Source organism: Podarcis liolepis (genome assembly GCF_965112155.1).
Source record: "Podarcis liolepis genome assembly, chromosome: 5".
Classification (NCBI taxonomy): Eukaryota; Metazoa; Chordata; class Lepidosauria; order Squamata; family Lacertidae; genus Podarcis; species Podarcis liolepis.
This window is the reverse complement of record NC_139556.1, coordinates 28,348,424-28,366,819: the sequence shown is the minus strand read 5'-3', so window position 1 is coordinate 28,366,819 and position 18,396 is coordinate 28,348,424.

The following is an 18,396-nucleotide window of genomic DNA, read 5'->3' as shown; positions in this document are numbered from 1 at the left end:
GGATCCCTGGTGAGTGCTCCCGTGTGTACAACGTTCAGCTCTCACCTCGCCCCGCAAGGGCTGCAGACGCGTCGTTCATCCACGTAGTGGATCCCCGGTGAGAGCTCCCGTGTGAATGTGATTCTGGACTACGTTACGGACTTATCAGCACTTATCTCCGCCCGGACAGGGCAAAAGGCGCCTCTCTCTCATCCTCCTACGGATCCCTCGGTAAGTGCTCCCTGCTCTTTTTGCAACTCTTGCAATCATGGGAAAATCTCTCTCTGCACCACAGAAAATTTTTTTTAAAGACCTTAAATTCCTTTTGGCCAGTAACAACCTTGCTGTTCGGAAAGCTGACCTTAAGTCCCTTATAAAAGCCCTGGACACTCACTGTCCGTGGTTCCCCCAGGACGGAAATTGGGAGTTAGACGATTGGGAAAAAATTGGACACTTCTTTCAAAATCATCCGCAGATTGATGTAAAGGTTTTGCATGCCTGGGGTAACGTCTACAAAGCTATGTCGTGCTTAACTCCCTCAAACATTCTTCTGGCTGCTGGAACAGCTTCTTCAAACGCCCCCCCGGTTCCCGCTTTGCCTGCCTCAAACCTTCCTCCTAAACCGCCGGACATTCTCTCTCCGGCTCATCCTGTCACTCCCCTGCATTCTTCAAATTCTGCAGCACCCCCCGTTCTTCCACCTCCTCCGCCCAAGGCATCTTCTACCACTCCTCTCCAAGAATCTCTCCGTGCCGCTGCACCATTGTTGGGTTTTGACTGTACAACTCCAAATCACTTTCCTGTGATTGCTCCTGCACCCCCAGCCCCCGTCATGCTGACCCAAACCGATGTTCTCGATGGGCTGACGGGAGGAAGCAATTTTCTTCCTATTGCCCAACAGTTGGCCCTTGATCCTATGTATTGGGCAGCCACCACAGCCTCAGCCCAAGAGGCTCTGGCCTCTGTCCCTGATGACAGGAATGAGCGCGATGGCCGATGGAGAAGCATCAGACAGGGTCCTGCAAAGCCCTATGGACAATTTGTTGATCGCTTGTATAATACCTTCAAGCGGCAAGTTCAGGACCTGGCAGCACAAGAACTGATTGTACGCCAGCTTGCGTTTGATAATGCACATGAGCAAGCGCTGCGCCCTCTAATGGCAACATCAAATATAGCCATTGCTGATATGCTTAAAGCCTGCCAGTCAGTGAGCACTGCTAGCCACGGCCTGCTAGCCACGGCCTTGTCCTCCGCCGTGTCCCAAAATCCTGCAAAGGCTACAACCTGTTGGATTGACAGTGGCTAAAGAAAAAATCCAGCGGACTTTACCTATTACGTGCCTGGGACACCAGCTGACAGCATCTGCAGCCATTCCAGTCACGCCTCAACTACAGTTTCCTGATTTTAAACTGGTGGATTTACAACAAATTCTTGGACAGCTGAATTGGATAAAGAGTTATTTGGACCTGCCCACCTCCACTCTGTCTCCACTATTTTCTGCCCTTAAAAAACACAAGAATCCAGCGGACAAGATCACAATCACCTCTGCAATGGAAGAGGCTCTTCCACAGCTGTTCCAGTGTTTCCTGGCACGCTGAAAGGCCATCTTCATCCCTACTGCATTGGCCCCCCTTTTCCCTGGGAAGCCACTTCAACCACCAAACATCATTACAGTTTTGCTGCCTCCTAATAGCGACCATCCCATCTGTGTCACCACGTTTCGTTGAGCTTGGACTTTTGACTCAGCAGTACAAGGAGCAATACATCAGACTTATTTACAGCAAATGGGCTCCTGTATCTGCAGAAATAGTTGTGTGACTTCTTCTGGATTGTGGTTTTTACATGCCAATAATCGAGCCACGAAATATCACACAGGTTGCTCGGAAGTAGCCATTGGACTAATTTACCATTCTCATCCTTATTGGCATCACTTGGATTTTACCCCCCAGTTCTCTTCTTTTTTTCTCCTCCCTCAGGAGTCCTGCCCTATGATGTGTTCCTCTGAGCATGTACAGAGGGCTGTCTTGAAACTATTGTGGACTCTTGGCAAGGGAGGGGGTGAAGGGATTTTAGTGTGTTCCAGTTGTTTCATTTTTGTGCTTTGGCATGGTTCCCGGACAGAAAGCAACTTGCAATATGGTTTTTTTAGCAAGGCCCACAAAGACAATGGGCTCTGTTCTCGACCTTGTTGCAATCTTTTTAGTTACAGCAAGCGGAATATGCTTGAAGCGGACTATGCTTGCCTAGTGCCTTTTTTTAGCTGCTGAGAAAAATGATTTTTCAAAGCTTCTTGAAGCTTTGAGTTTTTTTTGGTGGTGGTATTCTAGTATTCCAGTAAATGCTTCATTTAAGATTAGCAATAATATAAAGGACAATCGTATAAGTTTATCACCTGTGTTTTGTTGCTTGCAGAAATCCCCTCTGCCTTTTCTGGTACCTGCACGTTAGGCATAGTGATACCCCTGATATACAAAATAGATAAGCTCCCAGAGGTTCGTTTGCGTAACAGAAGGGAAGTACAATCACCTATTTCTCAATATACAGGGACAGCTATCTCTAGGTCCCTTCTGCCTTCTTTAGGTGCAGCCATGAATTACCGTGATTTGCATAAATTGGCAAACTGGACAGAAAATTTGTTTAATTCCACCATTTTGGCTTTAAAAATGATTAACAAAGAAATATCAGAAATAAGAAATGTAGTTCTTCAACATCATTATGCTTTAGATGTGATCCTTGCTTCTAAAGGTGGAATTTGTGCCTTAATTTATTCTCATTGCTGCATGTATATAACTGATCAATCGACCAATATCTCTGCTACTATTGATCATATGGAACAAATGATAGCCCATAATCCTTTGAATCCACCTGAAGGTTTTGATCCATGGGAGTGGTTGTCTTCTTGGTTACCCAATGGAGTATGGTTAAGAAAAGTAGTATTGATTGTAATTGCATGTATTGTTGGTTTTATTATGGTGTGTTGTTGCATTCAATGCATACCCTCTTTGATTTCCCAATGCACTGCATGGTGGTACCGACCACGGCCCACCACAGGGGTTACAAGAGGAATTTATGTTGCAAAGTGTAGACGCTTAGGCAATGAAGTGTACTAATGGTCCCTCTTTTTTCCTCTAACAATATAAACAAGAAAAGAGGACATGTGGGAAAATGATTGTTTGTACATGAGAGCATGAGCAAAGTTCTTATTGTTACAGGGTGATCTCATAGCTAGAAGCATCCTTGGAGCATGAATAGCGCGTGAACAGCTCGTGCTGTCCCATATGATTGGCTAACGTAGCATCGCCTGATCGCTCGCATGGTCTAGTACCAAGGTCTTTATCTGCTGGCTAGAACAAATTGCTTGACTTGTATTTTTTGTATCTTTCTATTTCACACATTTCACACAATAAAAGCTGTGCTGCATTAGCCCTAGGAGCTGCCATATTTCCCTAGGAGCAGCCATAATTCGGAACCTATCTTGGTGTGAGACTGATTTTTCTCTGAATGCCGAGCTGCAACTCGACAATAATTACATTCCCCTTCATTCCCAGTTCCTTAAATCCCACTTCTCCTCAATTTGTCCTTGCAGATACTGTCTAAGGATTCCCTGACTCTCTATCTTTGCATCTTTCCAAATACTTATTTGCTCTTTGCTTCTTTCCAAATTTTCATTGCATGTAATCCTTGTCACCATCTACAACCATCTGAACAACAAAAAACAGAAACAGAATTATTGTAACTGCTGGAGAGGATCGTTTTCTGACTTGGATGAAAATTGTGATGCTTGCCTTAAATCTGAGGTGGCCCAGTGTGGTACCAAAAATGTCCTCCTGCTTTTATAGGGACATCCAAAAAAGAGAGGACATTTTCCTGTAGTTTTTGGAGGGAGCTGGAGAATGGCACTATGTTATGTGACATAGCACTGTGGGATGGGGGTGGGGTGGGGAAGTATGATCAGAATTGAAGATTTAAAAAGTGGACAGATTTGTCCATCCCTAGTGAGGGGTAGGGTCTAATAATAGCTGGTTGTGGTGGGTGCTTAGCTTGTTGCAGGCAGCGGTGTAGTGTGTGTGTGGAGGGGGGCACAGGGGTGGTTTCCCTGGATGCAAAATTGTTAGGGGCGCCAAATTTCAACACCCAGTGCTGCCTCAATACAGCTGGGCTCCTTTGAAAATGGCTTTTCCGTGGAAACCAGGAAGTGACTTCTCCAGACAACAGAATGACTCTGCTTTTGTTATCTCTGTGGCTGTGATCTCCTGCATGACACGGACACCATTAGGCAGTTGAATGTGCATGCATACTCTGTTTCCTTCCCTCCTCCCCCTCCATGTGGCCCTGGGTGCTGGCAACCCATGCTACACCACTGGGTGCAGGGTAGCACAAATGTCGGCATTTGTGGAGAAAGTGGCTGAAAACAGCTGACTCCTATGACGTGTGTGTGACACAGCACCGCCGGGTTCATGGTATATGTTTTATTTGTAAACTTTAAAAATGAATCTAATATGTAAGTGTCTGGTTTTCTCGCCAGCTCTTTCTTCCTATCTTTCCCTAGGCAGCATTTATATGTAGAGGCTCAAAAGAACTGTGGCAGGCGATGCTCAAGAGTTCTGTTAAACAAAATACTTTCTCAAAGGTGCTATTGAAGATCCATTAAACTCTGAATAGGCATTTATGTGATACAAGACTGCAAGGTTCTCCAGAGGCTTGCTGCTGGATTAGAACACTGTAAATGTCAAACTGAATATAAATAGATGCTCTTAAAAACGCTTATTTAAAGAAATGCATTTGGGGAGGGGGGTGTTTCCAGTTTTATTTTATTGGTGTGTCTGGAGGATTTTTAAGCAGTTTCCAAAATGGTCACTTGCTCAGGAGCCCTTGCAATGGAAAGAGTGAAGACATCGCTGTAACCCGAAATGTAATTAGCTATAAAGGCCAAGGTATAAAACAGCAGGAGCAAAATCGGAGCGAAGAAACCATCGATTACAGAAGGCAGCTCACAACTTTCTGTTCCATTCTTTGAAAAGCCCACCAGGATGAGGCTCTGCTGGTGAAGAGGAGGAGCTATGCAAATGAGTCAGATCACCATCACCACCAGCGCTCTGAATGGTTTATGGATTCCAAACTGCAGGATGTCTGATTCCGAAGAGACCAACCAGTAAGTGAACCCATGGAATCTCTCCTCTCCCTCCAAAAAGGGTGATTCATGGAGCATAGCAGCAACTACAGTTGGCATAAGAAGTGGGGTGGGGACTAAAGTATGAAAAATAGGCTATACAGAAGGGAGACAGTTGGCATGAATTACAAGTAACACAGACATAAAAATGAACCTTGGAAGCTCACAAGAGGTTTTTGTTACCCTGTTATTTACAACTGCCTTCTCCATTACTAGGAGAGTGATTTTCAGCAAAGGTCATCAAGAGTAATTAAGCTAGTAGTTTGAAAGGCATAGAGTTTGGAAGACACTCAGCGGGTCAGCTAGAAATCAAAGCTAATTCAATCCATTGAGTTGCTGTACAATATCAAGCTGTGGCCTTCATTATTTTAATTTCCCACAAAGGAAGATCAAGCAAAACTAAGTCAAACTGTACTGATTAAGGCAAAGTTAACAACTTCATTAAAGCACTCGCTAAGTGATTTCGCCGAGTGAATATTTCCAAGAGCACAGATATGGGTGTGCAGTGGGAAGGAACGATCAACTTTCGTTCCTGAATCATGATGGCACACTCATCCCAGACGGTATAAATAAAGAGATGAATTGCGGTACTCAAACAGGGGGAAAGAAGCTAAGCAAACTAATTCCCGGGAGCTAAGCATAAATTGTGGTGTAGATTGCAAACTAACAGACAAACAAACAAAAATTGTTGCACAATCTGATCCATTAGGCCAGGCCAACCTAAAAAGGAGCCATGATGCCCCTAAATCTTAACATTTTTGCAGCCAGCAGTGTGAAAGCTCTATTCATCTAGAAAGAGAGAGAAAAAGAGAAGGGTTGAACTGCAATACTGGAAACTGCTGCTAGGCATGAAGATCGATCTTGGAGGGGAAGAAACAGCAGAATTTGGAAGTGCAATAAAAAATAAGATGCAATCATAAACCACAACATAAAAAACATATGTTTAATGCATATTTTATTTTTTATTTTCCACTTAGTGTTGTGATTATGCTAAGGCTAACAGCAAGTCATTTACACAAATCAGAAGCGGGGACAGGCTGAAATACTGTTTCAATTACTCTGCTCACAGCAGCTACAACAACAGCCTCGCTATAAATAAGAACCGGATACTCCATAGCTTTGCAGATTAAGATTGAAGATACAGAGAATATTTGCATCCTGCTTCAGTGTACTTCCCTTCTAGAATTCAATGCTGCATGCCAAACAAGGGGAGAAACGCCTTCAGAGTCAGGCTCAGGGCTTCTGTTTCTGAATTCCCATTAAAGAACGGTATTTTTGGTTGGAGAGAGATGTCATCATGGCACATGGGGGATGGTGGTAGGATGCTGGAGAGTCACTGCCATCCATAATACACAGGGGGAATTTTTTTATTGTTCTCCAGATGGCTCTGTCAAGTTTCAGGAGCCCCAGAGCGAGATGCCCTCTGCTGCCGACACCCCACAAGCACACACAACCTCCACTCATGCGCATGTAGTCACCGAGCACATGTGCATACTCAGCAGTGCTTTTGCTCCTTAAGCCAGCACTGGGACAAATGGATAGGTCTCCTCCTGCACTGAATGCCACAATGCCAAATATGAAAAAAAGCTAACAGATATTGCAAGGGCAACTGGACACTTGGCTGCTTTTTCGGTGGCAACCATTAATTTTTCACCACAGTGCCATCTCTGGGAGGTCTCACGCATCCCTATACAGCAGAGGTTTTCAACCTTTTTGGGTCCACAACTCCCTTGACCAACTACAGTGGTACCTCGGGTTACATACGCTTCAGGTTACATACGCTTCAGATTACAGACTCCGCTAACCCAGAAATAGTACCTCGGGTTAAGAACTTTGCTTCCGGATGAGAACAGAAATTGTGCGGCGGCAGCACAGTGGCAGCGGGAGGCCCCATTAGCTAAAGAGGTGCTTCAGATTAAGAACAGTTTCATGATAAGAACGGACCTCCGGAACGAATTAAGTTCTTAACCTGAGGTACCACTGTATAGCAATGGTTTTCAGTGTGCCAAGGAGAGGGGATTGGAGAGGAGGCTGTGGGAACACTCCACAAGGGAGGATGTTCAAAAAGCAGTGAGGGGCTGCTGGCTCTGGAGGCAAGGGGTGACATAACTGGAGCCCGGAGCCCTATAGGCGTGCCAATGAAATAATGTACAGTGGTACCTTGGGAGTCTGTAGCCTGAAGTGTCTGTAACCTGAAGTGCCTGTAATCGGAGGTACCGCTGTACAGTAACATTATTTTATACAGAGTGCAGACCGGATCTAAGTATGCACTCACTCCTTCTCTAGGAGCAACAAATCTCTCTCTCGCCCATGGAAATGACATGATTTCTATACAAATTTCTCACTTGGCAAGTTCCTTCACCCTGTCTGATTAACAGCAAGGTAGTCCAAAGGCTAACAGACTTTGGCTGAAGGAACTGGTGCCTGGCATTGAGAAGCTCCAGGAATCCAAGGTCACCCAGGTGTTTTTTTATTTTTTGTTTTTGACTGCTTTGCCCATCTGACCCTTGGCTGCTGCCTTTTGGAGAACAGGCTGTTCTACCCTTGTGTTGCCTGTAAATCTCTTTGCTTCTGGCAATGCGATGGATACATTTCCACAGTACCGATATTTCTTCTGCGATCTTTCTGCTGTTATACTTCCTTTAAAGTATTAGTGTCAGATTAAAGATGGATCAGAGGCTTTGCATCCTCTCTTTTCCTAGACATCCATATCACCTCTCAGGAGAGTAGCTCCTCCAAGAACTCATTGAGATGCTGCCACCAGGAAAGGGTATCTGAAAGGCAAAACTTCTCAAGGGGACAAGAGGTGTGGAGGAGCTCTCTCAAGACTTGCCTGCTCAGAGGGCTCAGCGGGACAGAGGGCTCAAGTTCTGGTATTCATAGCGCTCACTCTTTTGAGCCTTTTAAAAGTCTGAGGCTGTGAGCACACTATACATTTAAAGCACATGGCTTCCCCCAAAGAATCCCAGGAACTGTAGTATACCCCCACAGAGCTACAGTCCCAGCACCCTTGCAAAACTACTTTCCCCAGAATACTGTCAGGGACTGGGCAGAAGGGGAATGGTGGAGACTGTCTCCCCACCCTGATCCTTCCAGGGAGGAGGAAGACAGTATAGATTTACAATAGTGGTTTGCGTGAGGTCACAGCTCAGAAGCAGATGAGGGGGAAAGTTGGGAAATAATGGGAGAGGAGGAGGAGGAGGAGGAGGCAGAAGCAGAGTGGCAGCTGGCTGGCACAGTGTCATTAGAAAGCATCCCAGACCCTCCATCTCCCAGAACCCAGCGAGCCTTGAAAGTAGGAGAGCAAAGACCTCAAAGACAGAGGGTAAGTAGGAATGACGAATGATGAAGTGGGAGAGATGAGGGGTGGAGATTCACTCGGGACAATGCCATTATCCAAGAGGCTGGGTTCTATAGCCTCTCTCCGTAAATATTGAAATTAAAAAGGGCAGTAAGAAACCTTTCCTTGTCTTTATATTTTCCTTTGCAACCAGCTGGGAGCTGCTGACAGCATCCTGCCAGATACAGAGGAACATGGGAAGCTGCCATACATAGAGTTAGATTATTGGTCCTTTTACCTCAATATTGTCCACGCAGACAATATTTCCACAGTTTCAGATAGGGGACACTGCCAGCCCAACCTGGATAAATTCAGAATCAAACCTGGGATCTTTTGTTTGCAAAACAGATGCTCAACCCCTGAGCTCTAGCCCTACCACATATATATGTTTAGGAGGGAGGCATTCATATGAAATGCAGTATCACTTCTCTTGTGCAGCAAAGTGTCCCCCCTGCTGAAATGCACCTTTCATCTCCACAATATTGTTCCCCCTTGGTGATGCACGCTTGGGATTAAGAGGTAGAGTACATGTGCCCCCAAGATTACTCATTGTTTTCAAACCCTTGCTGTCGAGAACTTTTCTCTTTACACTTCCTGCCCTGGGTAGGAATCTCGTTCAGCTACCTGAGTATTCCATGTGTGCCACTGAGATAAATAGAAACAAGTTCCATTTAATCTACTGGGCATTTCACATAATACAGGGAATTATTCTAGCTGTGTGTCATTCCCTCTCTCTGTCTCTCTCCTCCTTTCCTACTTTAAAAGCTGCTTTTAAAGTGACGTAGGAGAGGGTATTTTATATGGGTTTTTTTATTATTAAAAAAGAGAGACACCTTTTATCTCCCCCCAGGGATAATAGCCAGAAATCTAGCAAACCTTTGTGTATACCCCATGGTAGCTTCATTTGAAAACTATTAGTGCGCCACTCAGCGTATCTTTCCAGCTCTTTCATTCCCTTGAGCACACTCGCCTGACATACTTCCCTGTTTACTTTCATTCCCAAACATCTGTCATTAGTGATGTGATTTCTGCAATCCTTTGATATTACAAGTGGCCTCCCCACCACAAACATCAGAAGCAGAAGCTTTAGCAGCGTCAGAGAGACATGACTGAAATGGCAATATGCGCCAGGATATTTGCTCCTGAGATGCACTCCTCGCTGGTGCTCTCTTTAAGTGCCTCGATGCGCTGCCTGATTGGGCCCACTTGGTGGGGTTCAAATCAGAAACATTGAAAGAAAATGGACTTGCAATATATGGGATGGAGGGTCTGCTGCAAAGGACACGGGAGCCGCCACTGGGAATGGCTGTTCTGCTTTTGTCCTCTTGCTTTCCCTCCCTAGTGTCTAGTTCTGATTGGTGTTTCCCCACCCCCTGAGCAATGTGATTGGCTGCTGTTGGCAGAGGCAGTGGGGATCCAGACTCTGTGATGATGTCAGGATAAGGAGGAAGTAGAACGAGACCCACCAGCATTACGCTTTCCATTTTTATGTTCGGAATAGAGTAGTTGCTTTGGAGGTCAACAAAAGAGGTTTAAAGACTGTCTGAAAGCAAATCTAAAAAAATGTAGTATAAACACCAACAATTGGGAAACACTTGCCTGCAAGTGCTCCAATTGGAGAGCACCCTTTACCAAAGGTGTCATGGCCTTTGAAGACACTCAAACTCAGGACTCAAGGGAGAAACATGCTAAGAGGAAGGCACGCTTGGCAAATCCACACCATGATCAACTCCCACCTGGAAACTGATGTCCCCACCATGGAAGGATGTGTGGATCCAGAATTGGCCTCCACAGTCACCTACAGACTCATTTGTTAAAAACGTGTTTATGGAAGACTCAGCTACTTAGCCATGGACTTACTCAGCTACGAATGATTGCCTAAGAAGAAGAACTAGACACCCTGCCTTGTGGGACATCTTCAGGAGAAGAAAAGGCTAAAGAAATCCAAGTGGAGTTCCTAAGATAGTTGGATGGCACCTTGTATGCCTCCTTCTGACAACTCCTGCAGCCAAGTTGGTGCCAAAGGTATTGCTCTACTTTCCTTTGGACCACCTCAGCAAGGCTGGGGGGGGGGTGTCTTGTCATCTGGGCAGCCCAGGACCTCCGCACATACTGCCCATGCTAGCACAGTAAGGGGGCCCAACCTCATCTCCAATCATCCCTACCCATCGCGGGTTTCCTAACCTTCATTTTAAAGTCTCCCAGTGGGTTTGCTTTCTCACCGAGGAATCCTAAACTGGCTAAGAGACTGGCAATTTATTCATTTATCTTATTCCATAGAATTTATATACTGCTTGATGGTAGAAATCCTCAAAGTGGTTTACAGAAAAGGATGAAACAGCAAGGTAAAAAACAACCAACAGATTCAAAAATAAATAAATGAAAACCATTGCAATCCTTCACCTGCTTACTCAAGATGTAAGTCTTATTATGTTCAACAGAGCTTAATCTCTAGCAACGGTGATTAGAAATGGAGCCCAGAGGTGAATTTAAGGCAGTGAAACTGCTTTCACTACACTGAGTGCTGAGCTTAGGGGCTGCCACAGGGCACCACAACTATGACATAGTGAATTGAGCTGAACAGAAGGCAAGGGAGGGGAGGGGGATGCCAAATTTTGGGCCTCACACAGGGTGCCGCTGAAAGTTGAAAGTCCAAACTCTGCTCCTTCTGGAGCCTGAGTTCAAAATCAGGAAGTCCTTGGCTTGGATTGTGACTCTGCCATGAACTCCAAAGCCTCATTCTCTCTCGCCCCCTTTCAGCCTCAGCCCCTGCCATGTGATCTGGGGATAACAAAAGCCGACCTGTGTTACAGAGTTACTGCAAATATTAGAGCATCAAGATAATGCATGTGAAGTGCTATATAAACGCTCCATATAATGATGATTACTCTTATTAAACCACGTATCGGGTAATTAGGATGGACAAAAGAAGCTTTAAAATTAGAGGTCATTATATCAAAGCAGGGCCCTTTCTGGGAGCGTACATCCTCTTGTCAAGTAGAAGACAGGGCACAGGCAGCAGACATGCCTGCTAGGATTATGCAAGAGTCCATAGGCACCGATTCCTAGGGGCCAAGGCACTTTCTGCCCCCTCAATGGTTTTCTGAAGCGGGGCAGGCCTCCTCAATGTTCAGAGGACATTTGGCTATGCTCCCTGGCTCCTGCGACATCAGGACGTAACATCCTGAGAAGATGGCACCTCAGCAAGAGTTTGTTATAATAATAATAAATAATAATAAATTTTATTTATATCCCGCCCTCCCCAGCCGAAGCCGCGCTCAGGGCGGCTAACAACAATAAAACAGTACAACAGTACAACACAACACTCTAAAATCATTCATTATAAAATTAATTCAAATCAAACCAATGGCAACCATTGGGCCAAAGCTCCGCAAAGATTGCCGAGGGGGGGAGTCAGGCTGTGCCCTGGCCAAAGGCCTGGTGGAACAGCTCTGTCTTGCAGGCCCTGCGGAAAGATGTCAATTCCCGCAGGGCCCTGGTCTCTTGTGACAGAATGTTCCACCAGATCGGAGCCACAGCCGAAAAAGCCCTGGCTCTAGTTGAGGCCAGCCTAACTTCTCTGTGGCCTGGGACCTTCAAGATGTTTTTATTTGAAGACCGTAAGTTTCTCTGTGGGGCATACCAGGAGAGGCGGTCCCATAGTTACGAGGGTCCTAGGCCGTATAGGGCTTTAAAGGTTAAAACCAGCACCTTAAACCTGATCCTGTACTCCACCGGGAGCCAGTGCAGCTGGTGTAGCACTGGGTGAATGTGATCTCACAGTGAAGACCTCGTAAGGAGTCTCGCTGCAGCATTCTGCACCCGCTGGAGTTTCTGGGTCAGTCTCAAGGGCAGCCCCACATAGAGCGAGTTACAATAATCCAGTCTGGAGGTGACCGTCACGTAGATCACAGTGGCTAGGTCAGGGTGAGAGAGGTAAGGAGCCAACTGCTTAGCTTGGCGGAGATGGAAAAATGCCGTTGTGCTGTGTTTGGCCTGAATGCTTCCTAAAGCTGCCCAAACCAAAGGGAGCAAGACTATGAGAGAATGTAGGTCAAAACAGACGTGACATTAGTTGCCTAGATTGGGCTTGTGTAGCCTTTTCTTAAACAAATGGGCATAACGGCGGGGTGGGAGAGAGCCAGATTGGGACGATGGTGTGTGAGGAGAGAGGCTTTAGTTCTTTGTCGCTCCCACGGGCAGAATCAGCTGCCCGATCCCTGGAGCCTTGAAACAGGAGAGAATTTCACGTCAGTGTCCAATTTACAGGCAAACCTACCTCATTTGCTCTTTCTGAAATGCTACAAGAAGCGAAGCACAGCCATCTTTCAAAAGCCACACTTCTCCAGATTTTGGAATGCAGCTGTCCAGCCAAGTAAAGTGAGCTAAAATGTATACACTCAGATAAAGTGTGCACAAAGCTGCCGATATTTGTGAAGATTTGTGAAGATAACACACAAAAAGAATGTTCTAGGGAAAATTTACATGCAAAAAAATGTGTATATTAGGCAAAACTGCATGCAAACTTATCAGGAGAAAGTCACACAAAGTTGCTGAGGACTTCACAAAAATCGCAAACTGAAATGTGAACATAAGATTGGAAACATGAGAAACTGGGAAATACTGAAATTGACAGATTCACCCATCCCTACATGTGTGTGCTATTTCCAGTGGAAACAAAACTCCTTATGGCCTCTCAGCCACAACTTTGTGGCATGGAGAAATCATAGCTTGCCACTGACTGCCTAGTTTCCTCAGCCAGAAGAGGAAATGTGTCTTTTTAGGCTCTTGACGCTTTTTTCCTGCAACAAATCCCTTCAGAAGCTGGGATCAGGCAAAAGTGACCTGTCTCAAATATCTACTGAAAGAGAAATAATGTCTGCCTGACACTGAAAAGTTATAGCATGCCATTAGTCAGTCAATTGCCGTTTTTATGAAGCTGCCCTTGCTTTGGTCAGGGTAACTTAGCAAAGTTGTGTTCATCTCTCCTCTCCGGGGTCCTTCTGTACAAATGGACTGAGAGGCATGTTTGCTTCTCTGTAGCCCAGAAGAGACTCAGGAGGACAGAAAAGCGGAGTGGGAGAATCAACGCTTGCCAATGTGAAGAGGAAAATTAATAAAGAGGGGAAGCAACATGACCTTCTAACTTCCAGGGAAACACAATTTTTCAATTGAGTTGCCTAAGATCCAGGACAAAGCACCGCCTTTTGAAAGTTCCCACCAGATGACAATTCCGCCTTTGAAATCCCGGTAACGTCCAGAAAAATCCAGACATATGGCAGCCCTACACATACCACACTCACTAGCTAGTTTTCCTCATCTGTTAGGCAAAAGGTGATGTACGGCACTTGGGGTTTCCAGATGCTTCCATAGACTTCCACTTTGCTACAGTGGAGTTTTAAAGACAGGGCAATGTGTTAGCTGTGTGCCATCCTAGGTATAATCAGAAATGCCAGTGAGGCTTTCAGCATTTTGAATGTCCGCTGTATATAACAAGCATTTGATGTGTTGTTGTGTTACATATAGTGGGGGATACTCTCTCTGAGACCCCTCCTTCTCCTCTTCCAAAATAAATCTGTGCAATGAAATTTGCATAATGTGCAACTAAGACACGCTGATTATGCAAATCATGACCACTAACATAGCATACCTAATTTGTGTCGTTTCCAGCAGGTGTTTCATCTTTCCTCTTTCCATGTACAGTCCAGGGAAAGGAACGCAGGAGCGTTTGCTGACCTGGCTGATCTTGCTGCATCCGAAGACATGGAAGAAACATATCCCAGGGTTTGGGGGCTGACTTTTCTGTCCCATCTCACAGCAGCACCATTTCAGGCATTCTCAATATCTGTTGGAGTCATTGGCTACGGTGTGCTTGAAATTTAACTGGATTCCAGCATAGTGATGTCTTTCTCTACAGTTTGAGGGCTAGCGGCGCATGCATGAACATGCGTGCACACATACACATGTTGCTGCTGAGTGTCTGAATGAATAGCCAGGTGGTAGAAAAGGTATTGGATTTTGTGATACTCCCAAATAACAAAGGTTGGCTCCAGGTTGAGGGGGCTGGGAAAACTGCCCTTTGATGAACCCCTGCTTCACCAGTGGAGACTTACCCTGTTGAAGTGGGTAGCAGTGGCAGCAAAGCTGTGAGCTGTGCCATCATTTTTACACTTCATCAGCGCCATTGCGGGATATTAAATTGGTGCCTTGACATAGCCACTCAACTAGGGATGTAAGAAGGCAGTAATTCTCTTCTAAACTGTGTTTGTCACAATCAGCATTGTTTCTATTCTGCTGTAGTTTAGTTTCTGCCAAATACCACATTATTCGTCTCACTGTCTACTATTGAATGTAAGTTTGGTAATGTACGTAACTATTTACGTAGCTTACACAACTACTTATGTAATTACATAAATTACATTCATTTCATCGTAAAGGAAACATCGAAACAATGTAAAAAAATAAAGGGTCAGTAATTCCATATCATTTGCAGACTTAAAAACAGCAGCAATGTGAACGTATGCCTATTGCACTTGCTTGACTGATTTGCATGGCTGACCAAAGAAACATGAGAACTGCTGCAATCTATGCTTCCTCTTCTCATTTCATCGGAATTCTCTGACCAGGGGCAAACTTCAACAATCTTTCATAGCACGGCACCCTGTGTGAGGCCAAAATTTGGTGCCCCAAAATGGATCTTCTCAGCTTTGTCCTCCCTTGGCTTGGTGCCCGGGGAACAGGGGAAACCACTGGCACTGCCCTAAAGCTGGCACTGCTCCAACATCCTTTAACCCAGCACTGCTCAGAGTACTGGGCTGGTAAGGGGAACCTGCAGTGGTCTCACCCAAGGGTACTGGTGCAAAGGCACCTACCTGAAAATGGTAGATGTTGACACTCATGGCAACATAATGCACAAAGGTTGACCAGGCCCCCCACCTCCAAAGCTTTAGATACACTTAAAAAAATGCGGATTTCCAGTTTTTAAAAAATTTTTTATTAAAGGTTTCCCAGTGGTTTTAAAAATACATTTTATTTACTTATTTCAACAGTGAACTCTCATGTTTAAAAAGCACTCCCCCTCTGTTTCAAGCTGGTTAGCCATATGGCATTGGGTACTGCTGTTTGAGCAGCACAAGTTCAATGCCCACATGCAAAACTCATCACACAGTTTTTTGGATCCTGGTTCTTCTTGCATACAGCAGATTATAGAGGAAACAGAGAGTTTAGTGCAGGAATATAGCCATACGGAGATGGGAGCCATGGAGCTGCTTACAGAGGAAAAGCCTTCTGCTATTGATTTCTCCAAATTCTGCTGGGAATTCTCTGTCAAAACGGCACAGCTTCCATCAGAGCAAAAAAGCCCATCTGTTCCCACCTCCAAGCCTTGCTGAATAGAAGAGTAAAAACACAACAGGGTGGGTGAGAGGAGAAATCCAGTGGCAAGGCAGGTTCTCATTTGGAACACAGGAAAACGTCTGGAATAACTTCTTTTTTGGTGCCTGTTGATTAAAAAACACCAAGATGAAGCTTTGTAGAAACAAAAGTTTGTGTTTGTGTCTTCAGAAATTATAATTGCCTTTAAAGTTTTATATTTGTACAAGCTGTGGAGGTTCAGGTCAGCGTCTGGAGCTGGTTTGCAACATATGGGGGAATGCCTCACAATTTATGTAATGTTTGAAGCACACTAAAGGCTTAGCCACACTTCTTTTTGTCCTGCTGTGCTCCTCTGGGGAAAACCCGCTTTAGTGCTCAGCCAGAGCAAATGGCAATTCAGGTGCCCCCCCCCCAAATTGCCATATGTTCTGATCCATTGATAAAGACTAGGGATTTCCTTTGAAAGGAATGGGGCAAGGAGGAAATTGCTCGGACCCATGCTTTCTAGGCACAGGAAAAGCAGAAGTGTAGATGAGACCCAATAAAGTACAATTTGTTCCTAGGACTGCTTTGGGTTACATCTGCTCATTCATATCCCAATGGTAAGACTGAAGCTAAAATTCAGTGGGTGGCTCTGAAGGATGCAGCTGGTAAAACATAAGAGCAGCCCTGCTGGGTCAGCCCAGTGGCCCATCAAGTCCAGCATCTTACTCCACTCAGTGACCAACCAGATGCCCATGGGAAGCTTACAAACCAGACCTGAGCACACCAGCTGTCATGAATGAGCCAGCTCACACTGAAGGCTTGTAGCCAGATCCCAGTGAAGGTTTGCAGCCAACTGAAGAAAGCAACCAGGAACAGAGAGGGTTAACTGCCAGGCAGGATGAGCATTGGCTAGGACCAATTCCCCCGCGCCTTGGAATGCTGGTTGATAAGGGAATGGCTGAGAGCAGGTTGGAACCCAGCCAACGCTCTTGAGAAGTGCCAACTGGCGCGAACAGAGAAGGAAGCAGTTTGTCAGAATGGGAAGCGATTGGAGCTGATCCAATCGGGGGGGGGGGGTGGAGTGAGGGAGCTCCAGGAAGGGTTTAAGGTAAAGCAATAAGCAGCAAAATGGGACAATAGCAAAATTGGGGCAATGCAGTTGTCTGAAAGAAGTTTTTTAAATGGAGCTGCCGCCCCCTGAAATCGCGGAGGCGTGGGGGAGCAACACCAAAGGGAGAAGGCAGCACGCGGGGAGAGGGGGAGGAAGGGCTCCAAGCCAAACCACGGAGCCTACTAGTGAAGGCTCAGATTTCCTCCCTTCCAAGCACGCTGAGATGCTGCCCGCAAAGACACAGAGAGTGTCTGTTTTGAAGCCTGAAGAGCAGCACACACACACAGAGTGACTGATTTAAAGTCGGAGAAGCACACACACACAGAGTAAAGGTTTTTCAAATAATTTGCAGTCCTACAGATGAAGTCTTCAAACTCTCTCTTTGGATTCTGAGCATCATCTAACCCAGCACCCTGCAAGCAAGGAAGTTGCCCCATACGGCTCAGGACGAAATGGAAATGAGGCCGGGGAGAGGCTGGCACTGCAGCATAAAGGCTGCTGGACACGCCCCCCCCCCATGGCACCTGGTTGGGCGGCCACCGGGGGGGGAGCATGAGTGCCAGCCAGGTGAGCTGGAGGCAGGGGGCAACGCCCCCTGCTAGGAGCGGTGTTCGGGCTCCCGCCCACAACCACTCCCCTCTCTTTCAGGGAGGAGAGTCTCTAAGGGGAGGGCTGCTAGACCGGGAACAAAGCAAGAGATGCAAAGTGAGAAAGTTCAATATCTTCTGTAACCAGAAGGAGTCTTCAGAAGGATCATCTTGATTGATGATGGCGGGGGCTTTGTTAAAGCCGTCTGATCTATCTGTTCATTTTTACAATAAATCATCCTTTTTAATTAACTACATTCACTATGTGACCAAGCCAGGGACTGGAGTCCTGACCCCAGCATTCTCTCACTTATTATTTCTAGATATTATTTCACAGCTAGTACTTATTGACAGCCTCATCTGCCATGAATTTGTGCATATCACTCAGGCCTGCTTCACGCATGCACTCACATCGTTTGATTTCTTTGCACTAGGTGACAGTACATTTGATGGCTTTCAGGTGAGCGTGGGACTGTTACACCCTTTGAAATGCATCGCTTCTACCCGAACTGTACAGAAATTTACTCGTGTATGCGACTACAGCAGCAAGAATGTTACTTGCCCAAAAATGGAATTAAGAAGAAATCCCAGCAAAAGAAGAATGGATGCAAAAGCTTGTGGAATATGCAGAAATGACAAAACTTACCAGAAAAATAAGAAATCAAGATAACAAACTTTTTTAAATAAAAGAATGGAAATGGTTTATTGAATATTTACAAACAAATTGTAAACAGGTAAGAACATTGGCAGGATTATTGTAATAACCTGCAGTTTCATAAGAGTATATATTTAAAGTAGATGAATAAATGAACAAATTAAGTTAATTTGGAAATGCAGGAAATATTAAAAC